Raw genomic sequence first — 15285 nt, forward strand, 5'->3', positions numbered from 1 at the left:
ATGGGTGAGCTCAATATCCTAGAGCTCGCCCGACCCAGACCCCAGGCCGGCGAGGGGTAATGGCACCGATAGGTCAATTTCAATTACCGCCGCGGGTGGTTCCGCGACCCCCCCCCCCACGGGCAGGGTCTCGTCCCCATCCCCGGGAGGCACGCGCCGGACAGACACATCTGCCTCAGCCTCCCGAGGGACAGGCGACCCCTGCCGATCGCTGGTGATGACGAGCGCGGGGGGGGTGGGCGCAGCACCCGCGGCGGGCGACGACTCCCCCTGCTCGGAGGGACCTTCCTCCTCCCGGTCCTCCTCCTCTCCCAGGGTGTCGCACCTTCTTTTTAGCATGGAGGGAGCGAGGGAGACCTCCATGTCTGCAAAGGCCTCCTCCTCAGCTCCCTCCGGCGGAGCAGGTTTGTCGGGTTCCTCGGGCCCAAGCCCGGCCGCAGGTATTGGCATTACCTCTGCGGCAGTTGCGGCCACAGGCTCGGGCACGAGGCCCCTCCCGCTCGCGTCTGCCTCGATTAACTCCGCGAGGAGCGCGGGTGTAAGGGGCTCAAGGGGCAAGGGCTGGCCATCCATGGGGGGACCCGCCCTAAGGTGTTTATTTTTCCGCCGCGCCTTCTTTCCGGCCGGACATGCTCCCTCCCCCCTGCCGGAGGCCTTGGTGGCATCGGCCCCCGACGTCGACCGCGCATCAGACGTTCCCGACGCGCGGGCAGATCCGGTGGGAGGAGCGTCGGTGGCGCCAGCCTCGGCTGCACGAGATGATCCGGCGGCCTTGGAGGCGGGGCAGTTTTTCCGGATGTGACCCACCTCCTTGCAGGCGTGGCACCGCACACGGTCCGACGTCCAGAAGACGCGATAGGCCGGAGTCTTAGTTGCGGCTGCCACTGGCGAGGCGGCCGCAACTGAATTTCGGCTTGGGGCCGGGTTACCACGGCAACCGGGACGCTGCGCACACCGATGACGTCATCGGTGCCGGCGCAGCGCTACCGGTCTACCGCCGCGGAAGGGCCCCAGGCAATTTAGGAACCGGCGCCAATTGCAGCGCTAGGCCCTCTAGCGCCGCAAAATCGGTGCTAAGGGCACTGAATTTCTAGGCCAAGATCTTGTGAGAACCATGAGTCAACAACCTTCAGATGTAAAAACGACTTTCTCCAAACCCTGAATTTCTGGCCTTGGTTAACTAGGCGTCAAAACAGATAGGAGAGAAAGAGAGAGAGAGAAAACAACACTATTCACACAGTTTGGAATGTGAATGCTGTGGGCGAGTTGCCAAGTTTTGGGGTGTAAAAGATGCTGTAGACTGACACTTGTGGCTGCAGTCGTGGGCGACTTGGTCAGTTGCCAGTTAAAGTTATAGGGCTAGATTTTCAGTATAGACAGCTTTGGGGCGCTAACCTTAGCGCCCGCCCGAAGTTAGCGCCCGCCCCAAAGTAGCGCCCCGTTGCCGGAAATTCAGTGGCTTCGCCCTAAGAGGTTGGTGGAGCGCTAAAAGAGGCGTTCCACTACTATCTTTAGGCGCTAAGCCGGCGGTGCAGAGCGCAACACCAGAGCTCGGGCGTAGCGCACGGCAGGCACTCTGGTGCCAGTGAGCTCTTAAAGGGGAAGGGTGCATGTGTTTTTTTCAAAGGAGGAGGAGGAGGAGGAGGAGGAGGAGGAGGAGGAGGACGGAAACATAAATACACCGTTCACAACAACACACTGGATCCTTCCACACAACACATGCAGACTGCCGTTTATAGTGCAGGAGGAGTGCCCTTTAATTTGCGCTCCCCAGGGTGTGTTGCGTTCCATTTTACAAACGCTCTGGACGCCAGCCGCAGAATGGGGCGGTCCGACTGAAGTTTGGATTCGGGGCGGCCAAAGGGCGTTGCACGAGGATGTGACGTCATTTTCTGCGCGCGCATCCGGGCGGCCGCTAAACTTTGCGCCGGCGCTAACGGGCAACTTAATTTGGGGCGGGGCGCAAACTGCGCTGCGCCCGGGCGCTACACGCATAGCGCCCGAAAATCACTCCTCTTAAGGCGCTAACTGCTGGCGCAAGCAACTGAAAATCTAGCCCATACTGCCTAGCTGACCTCTCACTGGTGTTAGTACGTATGTGGTTGCTTATTGATCACTTGAGCTTAAAGTAAATGATTTTAGATTTGTGCGTGCTTACTTGTAATAAGTTAATGAATTGAGTACTGTTTGTATTTGGTACTTACTTGTAACCTCTTGCTGATTTTAAGTAAAGAATAGTTTAACCTGAAATCTTTGTCTCGAATTGTCTGTTCCATGGGTCTGAACTTTATAAATTGTCAGACAATCTGAACGTCTGGACAACTGGACAACTGGACAACGGTGGAGAGGCATTGGAGAAGGACGGAGCGATCAACCATGTCAAAAGCTGCAGACAAGTCAAGAAGTTTGAGGAGGAATAGTTTACCTTTGTCACAGTCACAAAGGATGTGATTTGTGACTTTGATGAGAGTCATTTCGGTACTGTGGCAAGGGCGGAAACCTGATTGGAGGGATTCAAACATGGAATTGTGGGAAAGATGGGCACGGATTTGGGAGGCGACAACACGTTCAAGGACTTTGGAGAGGAAAGGGAGGTTGGAGATAGGGCGGTAATTTGCAAGGATGGAGGGGTCAAGGGTTGGTGATTTTAGGAGAGGGGTGATGATGGCAGATTTGAGGGAGAGGGGGACAGTACCTGAGGAGAGAACCGTTAACAATGTCAGCTAACATGGGAGCCAGAAAAGGAAGTTGGTTGGTTAGCAGTTTGGTGGGAATAGGATTGAGGGAACAGGAGGTGGATCTCTTGGACAAGATGAGCGCAGAAAGATCATGAGGGGAGATCGGAGAGAAACTGGAGAAAGATGTGAGTTCAGGGCTAGGGCAGGGGGGGATTCTTTGAGGAAGTTTGGCCCAGTGGGCGAGAGGAAGGAAGGGAAGTGGCAGAGGCAGCTGAATGGATGGTCTCAGTCATAAAGACAAAGAGGTCCATGAGCTTCTCACACTTGTTATCGGAGGTGAGGGTGGAGGAGGCATGGGAGAGGGGTTTAAGAAGACAGTTAGCAGTAGAGAATAGGAGCCAGAGTTTATCTTTATATTCCAGAATGATTCTGGAATAGTGAGCAATTTTGGCAGACAAGGGAATGGACATTCTGGAGGGAGATGCAGAGAGGGTCGGTGATGGCTGACCCACTGCCAGTGTCCACAGGGTGAGTTGGACGGGGAGGAGATTGGCAAAAATATGCCCGCAGCGGGTGTGCTGGGCGGGGAGGTTGGCGAGAGAGTAGGATGGGACAGTTGGGGTTGCTGCTCTTAAAGAGGCAGCGATGAGTGCCTCGATGGCCCCTTTGTAGGATGCCAAGAGAGGCACAGAGGGAAGCTGTAGGCTTATCTCAGAGAAAGTCAAGCCTGGGACGGCAGCAGGAGAGTAGGAAGCTCAAAGAGTAATGAATGATTGGGGTAGGGATTTTGGAGGGCAGAGTATCCGAGAGATGAGATGATAGGGGGCATGACAACAGGAGAGAGTGGTCAGGGAGGGATAGGGAGAAAATAAAAAGGGGGAGAAAGAAGTGGAAATAGAAGTGAGTGGCTCAGGTCTGGAGCAGCAGCCAAAGTGCGCACGAGAAGGGGCACAGGGAAAAGCTCAGGTTACATAGGCCTGGTTATGTAGTAATTAATGGGATACATATTTCCTGATAGTAGCAGGGAATAGGTTGGAGACAATAGTAGGGAGACCAGAGTCAAAGTCAGAGGTCCCATGGAGGGACAAAGGCAGTGTAGGTAGGATGGAGCCAGCATGGAGTATCGATGAACTGCTGTCCAAATTCAGAGACAGGTGTAGCAGGCAAGTGAAATCCAGAAGCTACTTGAAGGGTAAAGAGTTGAAGGATGGAGGTTGTTGCCGTAGGAATGAAAATTGGTAGCAGTGCAGAAAGATGATGGCGAAATTGACGCAAGTTGGAGGTCACCATAGATCAAAAGCGGCAGAGAAAATGTAAAACCACAAACCAGCGACCAACAAAGCTGAAAAACTAGTAGAATGAGTCACCAGCAAGTGAAACACCAGCTGCTAGCCAGAAGCCAACAAAGCTGAAAAACCAGTAGAACCAGTTCAGCAGAGAGACAGATGCAGTTTAAAAGTTATTTAAAAAATCTTATTAGCAGCAGGATTAGAGATACAGCAGATAAATCTTACAGTGTAATCCAGTGTAGTTCAAAGCAGAAACATAGTCTAGATGTCCAGAGAAGTCTACGAGTTTGGAAACCAATTCGAGAAAAGAATTCAGCCGCTTAAAACTTGAAGTGACTGAATAGCAGAGCAGTCACGTAGCTGAGTCATACAGTGTAGTCAATCGAGCAATATAGTCTCAATGGCAGAGGAATCCAGGTGATGGAAGTCAAGTTTCAGCAGAGTTCCAGCAGTTGAAAAGAGTTTGGTGAGAACTGTAAAGTCTGTGGGTTGTTTAGTTAATTAATACACAGACTACCAGAGTAACTTAAAACAGGACTTTACTATTCGAAGGTCAGGGCGAATCTGCCCAATAAATCCTGACAGAACACTTATATACTGGTGTGGTCACCGTCGGTATTACAGTATACAGAAGCCAAACAAAGTAGTGCCACACCTAAAATAGTTCTCTTAAAGGTGAACGGTTACATACAATAGTTCTCTTAAAGGTAGACGGGTACATACACTACAATCCTCCCTTTTTAGCTTACAACATACTTATTCCCCATTAAACATAACATATAATCAACTTCATGTAAAACAATTCACAGATATAGTCTCTGCGGGAAACAGTTCACAGATTCAGTCTCTGCGGGAACAGTTCACAGATTCAGTCTCTGGTCTTGACTCGGTCTGAACAACATCTCTGTGGTGTAGCCGGTTCACATTTCTAGCGTGACTCATCCAATAGTCTTTCCCTTGGCTTAACAGCTTGAACTTCCATCCTGCTGAACCAGCAGTGCTGACTTTTACAAACAGCTGGACTGCCTTGGTAATTTTTCCTACTTTCCAACTGATTTGGCCCCCTTCGTAGGGCCCACGTGCATGATCTGATAGAAGTGATAATGATTTAGATGGTTATCATCTTCTGCTTCGTCTTTTTCTTTTCTGCTTCTTGGAGACTCTCGGGGCTCCCTTATCCGCTGCCAGCTGTAGCGCCACCATCTCCCTATGTTCCTTAGACTTTAAGTGCTTCATCCTGATTTCTGCACTTTGGGAGTTTTCATCACAAGCTGGGCAGACCAAGTCATCGTAATATTCCGTGTCACTCAACAGGTCATGGTAATATTCGGTGTCGTCCTGAGCTAGTCTAGCGAGAGGGCCTGCTACTTCTTCCTTACCCAACTGGACGTTAGCCGACTGTTGTTCCCTCCCTAGACATCTTTCCTGAAGAGACTTCTTCATGCGTTCATATTCATCCCGCTCTTCCTGGGTTTCCTGCCAATCCTTCACTAATGACCTCATTTGTGATTCCAATACTTCCCCTTCCATCGGGGATTGATTGATCGGGCTATTCAATCCTTCTACTGGAGCAGCTGTTTCAACATTCTGTAGTTCACATTGACGTGATTCAGCGTACTTTCGGCAGCCCCGTAAAATCTGTGTTGCAACCTCAACTATTCCCCAAACTTTTGAGAGCTCCGAACCCCTTCCCTTTGAAGATTGAAGCTCGTGTTCAAATGGTTCCCATTGCAGAGTCTTGTCTCTCAGCATATGAAGGAGTTGGCTGACCGTTAACTCTTCCACGGGGACGCTGTGGATCAGAGTCTTCTCCATTTCATCCACCTTTTCCTCCAATGCTTTCACCTTTTTTTCCTCTTGTACTTTGGCTTTAAGCGCTCGGAGAAGTTGCGCCTTGATGCTCTCTAGCTCATGTTCAGGGGCCATTCTTACAGTCTCTGTGTTTCTTACAGTTGCCTTTTCTTTCACTGAAATAATTCCCAGTTGAATCTGTTCTTCAAGTTGTTGAACCTCGGTCATTGCCGCCTCATATTTGTCTTGGGTTTCCTTCAATATTTTTATGAGTTCTTGGACATCTTGACTTTCATGTTCTGCCATGTCTTTCGCCTCTAATTTCTCATCTATGGATGGAACTTCTACCGATGAGTCTGTCTTGGCCTTGAGCTCATCAAGAATTTCCTGCAGCCTTTGGACTTCTTGCTCATGTTCAACCTTTAGTTGCTCATAAGCTTCCACTGAAACTAGCTTTTCGGAGGTTGCCGAGTTAACCCCCTCCAGGATTGTAGCCTGGGCCTGTTCATACTGTTCCTTCAACTTCTCAAACTCTGCTTGTAAGGAGTCGTAGAGAAGAACTGGAATAGAATCCTGACTTCCTGAAGATTCCTCTTCATTTGCTTCTTTCTGCAAATATTCTAACTCCTGAACATCATAAGGGAGATGTGATCGGTGATTGGTCACGATGGCTCTATGGTCGCTCTCTGCTTGAGCTAGCTGCTTCTGTTGTCTTTCCAGATTCTCCCATTCGGTGTCATAGAACTTTTTCATTGTTTTCATCTCTTGTACGAGACGGTAACTCAATTGTTCTAATTGTTGTCGTAGTTTGAAATAAAGCTGAGTCCGAGCTCGGTGTTCTTCCGTCATGGATATGTCCTTAAACTGAACAGACTCAGAATTCTCTGTCAAACTATGTTGTCGTTATTCGGTGGAGATCTGTTCTGAAACTTTGTTCTTCTCTGGAGCATAAGCCTTTCTGCATGCCTTCGTTTTTCCAACCTTAGTCGGCAAGTCCATTTTAGCCTTGTCTTTCACATTTGGGTTGGTCTTATCGTCATCCGATTCAGAATCTGAGCTGATTGTCTGCACCGAGTCCTCACTCGTTATGGCTTTTAGATAGTGCCATTCCATGTCTATTTTCTTGATCCACCCCCGTCCTAGAAGTGGTGGTCCTCCCTCAGGTAGTACGTATAAGTTCATTCTTGGGTGTTCTTTACCCCTATCTCTCACCTTGACTCTTATCTTTCCCATGGGGTATACTTTATGCCCCGTGTGTGTCTGCAATACGAACTTGGTATCTCTTAAGGGTATATGTGAGAATAGCTGGTGGTAATCCCTTCGATTTATGACTGATAGAGCTGATCCAGTGTCCAACTCCATTTTCACTTGGACTCCAGCTATTTTTAGCATGACCCAGATAGTTTGTAGGTCAGCTTCCTTACTCACATTGTGAATTCTCAGACTACCCAGCTCCTGGCCGTTTGGGTCTGAGTCCGAATTCTGTTCGTCTGAACTCTTCTCAGCCACCTTGTGTACCTTGTTGTACTTTTCCTGTGATGGCTTCCTTTGGTTGTTGGTCTTCTTCCCTGACCGGCATACCTTAGCTATGTGACCCAGTTTGCCACATTTCCTACATTCCTGGTTCTTAAACCAGCATTGGTTCTGGTCATGTGTTGTCTTCCCACAACGATAGCATTTTGTTGTACTCAAGGTAATTTGATCCACACTGAGTGCCGCTGCCTTTAGTTGCATTTCCGCAGTTCCCTTCGCTGCGGCTTCGTGCGATGCTGCAATAAGGACAGCCCTGTCAAGTGTAAGGTCGTTCTCTTCGAGTAGTCGCTTTTGCGTTCCTTCCTTTGACAACCCGCACACAAACTTGTCTCGCAATGCCTCTGTCAGATTCCCTCCAAACTGGCAGTGTTTCGCTAGTCTACGCAGTTCGACCAAGTATTCTGCGTTGCTTTCGTCTTTCCTTTGCGTTCTCGCATAGAATTTGAATCGTTCCGCCAACATCAACAGTGTGGGGTTCAAGTGATCCTTCAGAACAGTCACAATATCATCGAAAGTCTGATCCGTCGGTTTAGCTGGTGCTAGTAGATGCTTCAAGAGCCCGTATGTCTTCGCGCCCATCGAGTTTAGCAAGGTTATAGCTTTGTCATCTTCTATTTTATTGGCCTCACAATAGATCTCAATGCGTTCCACATACGTGGCCCAGTCTTCTACCTCGGAATTAAAATCGTTGATGTTACCACGCTTAGGCATCTTCCTCTCTTCCTGATAACACCACGAATTATTTCTTTAAATTTTCTTTTATTTTTTTTTCCAAGATGGCGGTTCCCGCGAAAATGGCGGTTTCCCGCGCTTATCTTCTCTCCCCGCCCACTTCAATGGCGGTTTCCCGCTTCTGTCTTCTTCCCCGCCTAATGGCGGCTTCCCGCGTTTCTTCCCTAACGGGAAGGGTACACTTTCCCCACGGGCGACGGCCGCTGGCTTTCAGGTTCACAGCCTGCGCGTCGGCTTCAGTGCTTTCCCTTTTCTCGGCAGGGCAACCGGCGCTGGGTACACCCCGTTGACGGCAAACAGTTTCAGCCGCTGGGCTGGCTCTCGCTCAGTTCCCCTTGCTCGGGCTCTGTCTCTCTCCCGCTCGCTCGGCTCTACCGGCGCTGGGTACACCCCGTTGACGGAGAACAGTTTCAGCCGCTGGACTGGCTCTCGCTCAGTCTCCCTTGCTCGGGCTCTGTCTCTCCCACTCGCTCGGCTCCCAATCGCGCCTCCCAGCCCTCTCGCAGTCCGGTGCTTCCCTCCCCGGCTGCGGCTGAGTTTATCTCTTCCCGCGCCTACGTTCCCGGTCGCAGTGCTTCGTGGCTTCGGTCGCTGCCCTGCCTTTTTCGCCGGTCGCGGTCTAGCTGTCTCACAATGCCGTTGCGTCCCCCAGCCTGTCTGTACCGCGGCTTCCTTGCTCCACGCTGCCCCAGTCTCAACGCCTCTGGACCCGACTTCTGTCCGGCTCCTTTCCCCCTCGACCGTGGTCGAGTGCACCGCCCTTATCCTCCGGTTATTCTTTTTACTTTCCCTTACTCACAGTCACCGTGGCCGCCTTGCTTCTCGTGCTGATCGGCTCACTCCTCACCATGGCAGAAGGGACAGTCAGTGCCTGTTGCTGATGGAAGTCTTTGTCTCTAAATTCTTCCTCCTTTCTAGCCCTGCAGCCTCGAGTTTTCTCCCAGCAGAACGACGAGGGCGGTTGCCTCTTCTCGACGCTCGTTAACTGCTTCGGAAGTATTGTTGCCGCAGTGTACGATCGGACTCGTCGCCACTGTAAAGTCTGTGGGTTGTTTAGTTAATTAATACACAGACTACCAGAGTAACTTAAAACAGGACTTTACTATTCGAAGGTCAGGGCGAATCTGCCCAATAAATCCTGACACAACACTTATATACTGGTGTGGTCACCGTCGGTATTACAGTATACAGAATCCAAACAAAGTAGTGCCACACCTAAAATAGTTCTCTTAAAGGTGAACGGTTACATACAATAGTTCTCTTAAAGGTAGACGGGTACATACACTACAAGAACAAAGGCAAGCAGGGTCGGGGGATAGGCAATGGGCTCTGCAGGGGTAGCTTTCAACTTGTAGTTTGGGCTGAAATGCATTCACTATCAGAGCCAGGGTATCTTAAGCAATGGAAGAAAGGAGATTGGGGGAAGAAAGGGCAAAGGATGGCAATGGAAGACCGAGGATACAGTTGCAGAAAAGAGCAACTCAGTAAGGAACTGCCAGCCCAGGAGCCAGCTTGGATTCACCTGTCATTGTTTATCACTCAATAAAGCTTTCATTGGAACAGCGGCGTGGACCTATTGGGCCGAATGGTGTAAGTGCTGTAAGTACGATATAAGACTATAACATGTAAACAGGCTGCAATGTGGTGAAAATGTACTTACTGTTTAAAGTGCATTTTTCTTATAGCTAAATAGTAGCAGTGAAATTATGAATAGTCTAAAAATCGGGTCCTTTACATTGGACCTGTTTCCTATTTGGAGAAAGATTCCTATCAACTGCAGATACAAATAGCCAAATGGCAGTGTTTATGTTTTAATGAATTCTTCAGCAATTCAATCTCTATCAAAACATCAAAGGATACTTAAAAATAAACTTACATTTAACAAAAAAAGTGATTACATTTCTACTGTGTGCTGTTCTCTCACTGTAATAGATTGGCAATCGCTGACACTGGACATTAAAAGATAAAATAACTAAGGGCATTTCACAGTGAACAGATTTTTGTGTTGAAATATTATTCATGAATTAGAAATTCTCTATAATAGGAGCAAATAGAAAAGTGATACGGTACGCTGAAATTCTATGCATAAATCAGGATGATTCCTCTATCAGGAATGTGTTTATCAGTTTGCCTGCATTCTTTATACATTATGCCTTATTTCAAATTGCTGTCAGTTGATTTATTTTATAAAGCAGTTTGTTGCTTTATTGTTTATTGTGTGTGTTCATATTCCTGAATCTGGAACTTGTGACTTGTTGATATAGTTGTTTTTTGAAATTCTGCGAAAATCCTGTATCTGCTTCACCTCAATGAATAAATATGACAAACTTGCATTAGTGATGATATGGATCTTGTTCTTTAAACGCAGAGTTTTGGTGAGAACTAAGGATTTTACAAAAAAACAACTAGTTACTGAAAATACTTTTTTTTCTTCCTAACTGCAATAAGTTCCCATGCGGGGCAGTAGCATGCTTAAAATCAGAGACAGAATACATCTCCCTGTTCATACAATTATTCTGCCCACTGCTAATTTAACTGGGGCCATCGGATAGGTGATCAAGGTTCGTGTGGGGAACAGGTGAGAGTCTCACTATACAATACAAATTGGGATCCTATGTCGTCAATAGGAACAGGAGTAGGCCATTCAGCCCCTCGAGCCTGTTCCGTCATTCAATTAGATCATGGTTGATCTGTACCTTAACTCCATCAGCCCGCTTTAGGTCCATAACCCAATTTACCCTTGCCTAACAAAAATCTATCAATCTCAGTTTTGAAATTTTCAATTGACCCCCAGCCTCAACAGTTTTTTGGGGGAGAGTGTTCCAGATTTCCACCACCCTTTGTGTGAAGAACTACTTCACCCCTGAATGGCCTAGCTCTAATTTTAAGGTTATGCCCCCTTGTTTTGGACACCCCCACCAGAGAAAATAGTTTCACTCTATCTACCCTATCAATTCCTTTAATCATCTTAAACACCTCAGCTGTGGTATTGGATGTAGAGTGGCCTAACTGGCAGACCATAAAGAGACCACTGGAGGCTGCTCCATAAATGGGGCAGGTAAGTTTTCTAGCCATACTTGTGGGACGGGAGGAGAATTAATACTTCGCTGGCCCCGTAAAATTCAAGTTGCTCTGTTCCCAACCTGGCATGGCCCTACCCTGGGATCGCCTCCGACCTGCCCCCTGCACCCCACCACCGCCTGCCCACACACACACCGCTTAAGTCGGCCTGTTCAATTTCATGGAAGAGCCATCGCTTTCTCTGCCTGATCGTGGAAACATTATCCTGACCATTTCAGTCCTTGAACCTTACATTCCATCCATCCTAACTACCCTAAACAATAAAAGCACCCTAAGAAGCCAGACTATTTGCCATCTGTAGACCATCTAATCAACATTTCATATAGTACAGAATGCGCATCTCCAGGATCTTTAAGTGAACACTGCACAAAGCATCATCCAGATCCAATTTCACAGAATTACAATGTCTTACTATTAATCAAATACATTGCAAGGTGCCAACTCCCCTTTCTAACTGTGACAGACTTCTGTGCTCAGCTAACTAATCTGAATGGTTCCCGAGGCAGGCAGATGACTGTCTGGATCTGCATCCCAAGGTGGCTCTCCATCTCTGTACGTTCATAAGAACATAAGAAATAGGAGCAGCAATAGGCCACTTGGCCCCTCGAGCCTGTTCCGCCATTCAATAAGGTCATGGCTGATCTAGGGCTCAAAGCCACTTCCCAGCCCGGTCGCCATAACCCTTCACTCCCTTATCTTGCAAAAATTTGTCTATCTCCACTTTAAATGTATTTAATGACCCAAACTCCACAGCTCTCTGGGGCAGAGAATTCCACAAGTTTACGACCCTCTGAGAGAAGAAGTTCCTCCTCATCTCAGTTCTAAAAGGGCGACCCTTTATTCTGAGACTGTGCCCCCGAGTTCTAGATTTCCCCATGAGGGGAAACATCCTCTCTGCATTTACTCTGTCGAGCCCCCTCAATATCTTAGCTGTTTCGATAAGATCACCTCTCATTCTTCTAAATTCCTATGAGTATAGGCCCAACCTGCTCAACCTTTCCTCATAAGTCAACCCCCTCATCTCTGGAATTAACCTAGTGAGTCATCTCTGAACTGCCTCCAATGCCAAACTGTACGTAGTACTCAAGGTGTGGTCTCACCAATATCTTGTACAGTTGTAGCAGGGCTTCCCTGCTTTTATACTCCAACTCCCTTGAAATAAAGGCCAACATTCCATTTGCCTTTTTGATTACTTGCTGGACCTGCATGCTAACATTTTGAGTTTCATGCACAAGGACCCACAGGTCCCTCTGAACTGTAGCATTTTGTAATCGCTCTCCATTTAAATAATAGTTTGCTTTTTTATTTTTCCTGCCAAAGTGGATAACCTCGCACTTTCCCACATTATACTCCATCGGCCAAATGTTTGCCCACTCACCTAGCCTTTATATATCCCTTTGCAGATTCTTTGACTCCTCTGCACAACTTGATTTAGAAACATAGAAACATAGAAGATAGGAGCAGGAGTAGGCCATTTGGCCCCTCAAGCCGGCTCTACCATTCAATGAGATCATGGCTGATCATCCAAATTCAGTACCCTGTCCCTGCCTTCTCCCCATATCCCTTGATCCCTTTAGCCTTAAGAAATATATCTAACTCCTTCTTGAATATATTTAATGAATTGGCCTCAATTGCCTTCTGTGGTAGAGAATGCCACAGGTTCACCACTCTCTGGGTGAAGAAATTCCTCATCATCTCTGTCCTAAATGGCTTACCCCTTATCTTTAGACTGTGGCCCCTGGTTCTTGATTCCCCCACCATCGGGAACATCCTTCCTGCATCTAGTCTGTCTAGGCCTGTTAGAATTTTATAAGTTTCAATGAGAGCCCCTCATTCTTCTAAACTCCAGTGAGTGTAAGCCCAATCGACCCAATCTCTCCTCATACGTCATTCCTGCCATCCCAGGTATCATTCTGGTGAATCTTCGCTGCACTCCCTCCATGGCAAGAACATCCTTCCTCAGATAAGGTGACCAAAACTGCACACAATACTCAAGGTGTGGTCTCACCAAGGCCCTGTACAACTGCAGCAAGACATCCTTGTTCCTGTACTCAAATCCTCTCGCTACGAAGGCCAACATACCATTTGCCTACTTAACCGCCTGCTGCACCTGCATGCTTATGATCAGCGACTGGTGCACAAGGACACCCAGGTCTCTTTGCACTTCCCCCTCTCCCAATCTATTGCCATGCAGTTAATAATCTGCCTTCCTGTTTTTGCCACCAAAGTGGATAACCTCGCATTTATCCATATTATACTGCATCTGCCATGCATCTGCCCAATCACCTAACCTGTCCAAATCATGCTGGAGTTTCTCTGCATCCTCCTCAGCACACACGCCCACCCAGCTTTGTGTCGTCTGCAAACTTGGAGATATTACATCTAGTTCCCTCGTCTGGATCATTAATATATATTGTGAATAGCTGGGGTCCTAGCACCGATCCCTGCGGTACCCCACTAGTCACTGCCTGCCACTCGGAAAAAGACTCGTTTATTCCAACACTTTGCTTCCTGTCTGCCAACCAGTTCTCTATCCAAGTCAGTACCTTGCCCCCAATCCCTTGTGCTTTAAATTTACATGCTAATCTCTTGTGCGGGACCTTATCGAAAGCCTTCTGAAAGTCCAAATACACCACATCCACTGGTTCTCCCTTATCTATTCTACCAGTTACATCCTCAAAAAATTCCAGTAGATTAGTCAAGCACGATATACCTTTTGTAAATCCATGTTGACTTTGTCCGATCCTGTCACTGTTTCCAAGTGATCTGCTAGTACATCTTTTATAATGGACTCTAGCATTTTCCCCACTACCGATGTTAGGCTTACCAGTCTATAATTCCCCATTTTCTCTCTACCACCTTTTTTGAATAGTGTGGTTATATTAGCTACCCTCCAATCCATGGGAACTGATCCAGAGTCTATAGAATTTTGGAAGATGACCAGCAATGCATCTATTATTTCTAGGGCCACTTCCTTAAGTACCCTATCATGTAGATTATCAGGCCCTGGGGATTTATCGGCCTTCAATCCCATCAATTTCCCTAACACCATTTCCCTACAAATACTGATTTCATTCAGTTCCTCCCTCTCATTAGACCCTATGTTCCACGACATCTCTGGGAGGTTATTTGTGTCCTCCTTTCTGAAGACAGAACCAAAGTATGTATTTAATTGGTTGCCATTTCTTTGTTCCCCATTATAAATTCCCCTGATTCTGACTGCAAGGGACCTATGCTTGACTTCACCAATCTTTTTCTCTTCACAAATCTATAGAAGCTTTTATAGTCAGTTTTTATGTTCCGTGCAAGCTTACTCTCATACTCTATTTTCCCCCTCTTAATTAATCCCTTTGTCCTCCTTTGCTGAATCCTAAACTGCTCCCAATCCTCAGGTTTGCTGCTTTTTCTGGCCAATTTATATGTCCTCTCCTTGGATCTTATGCTATCCCTAATTCCCCTTCTTAGCCATGGTTGAGTCAACATTTTTGTTTTATTTTTATGCCAAGCATGGAGGAACAAATTCTGTAGTTCATCCATGCGTTCTTTAAATGTTTGCCATTGCCTACCGTCAGCCCTTTAAGTAATGTTCCCCAATCCATCCTAGCCAACTCGCGCCTCATACCATTGTAGTTTCCTTCATTTAAATTCAGGACCCTAGTCTCTGAGTCAAATACTTCACTCTCCATCTTAATGAAGAATTCTATCATATTATGATCGCTCCGCCCCAAGGGGCCTCACACAACAAGAGTGCTAATTAATCCTTTCTCATTACATAATACCCAGGCTAAGATGGCCTGATCTCTAGTTGGATCCTCGACATATTGGTTCAGGAAACCATCCCGTATACACTCCAGGAATTCCTCCTCCACACTATTGTTACTAATTTGTTTAGCCCAATCTATATGTAGATTAAAGTTGCCCATGATAACTGCTGTGCCCTTATTGCACGCGTCTCTAATTTCCCTTTTAATGCCATCCCCAACCTCCGCATTACTGTTTGGGGGTCTGTATACAACTCGCACTAACATTTTCTGCCCCTTGTTATTTCTCAGCTCTACCCATACAGATTCCACATCATCAGAGCTAATATCCTTCCTTACTATTGTGTTAATCTCCTCTTTAAGCAGCAATGCTACCCCATCCCCTTTTCATTTTTGCCTGTCTTTCCTGAATATTGAATA

Source organism: Somniosus microcephalus, chromosome 8 (genome assembly GCF_052327205.1).
Source record: "Somniosus microcephalus isolate GS21.2 chromosome 8, FLI_Smic_1.0, whole genome shotgun sequence".
NCBI classification, from domain to species: Eukaryota; Metazoa; Chordata; class Chondrichthyes; order Squaliformes; family Somniosidae; genus Somniosus; species Somniosus microcephalus.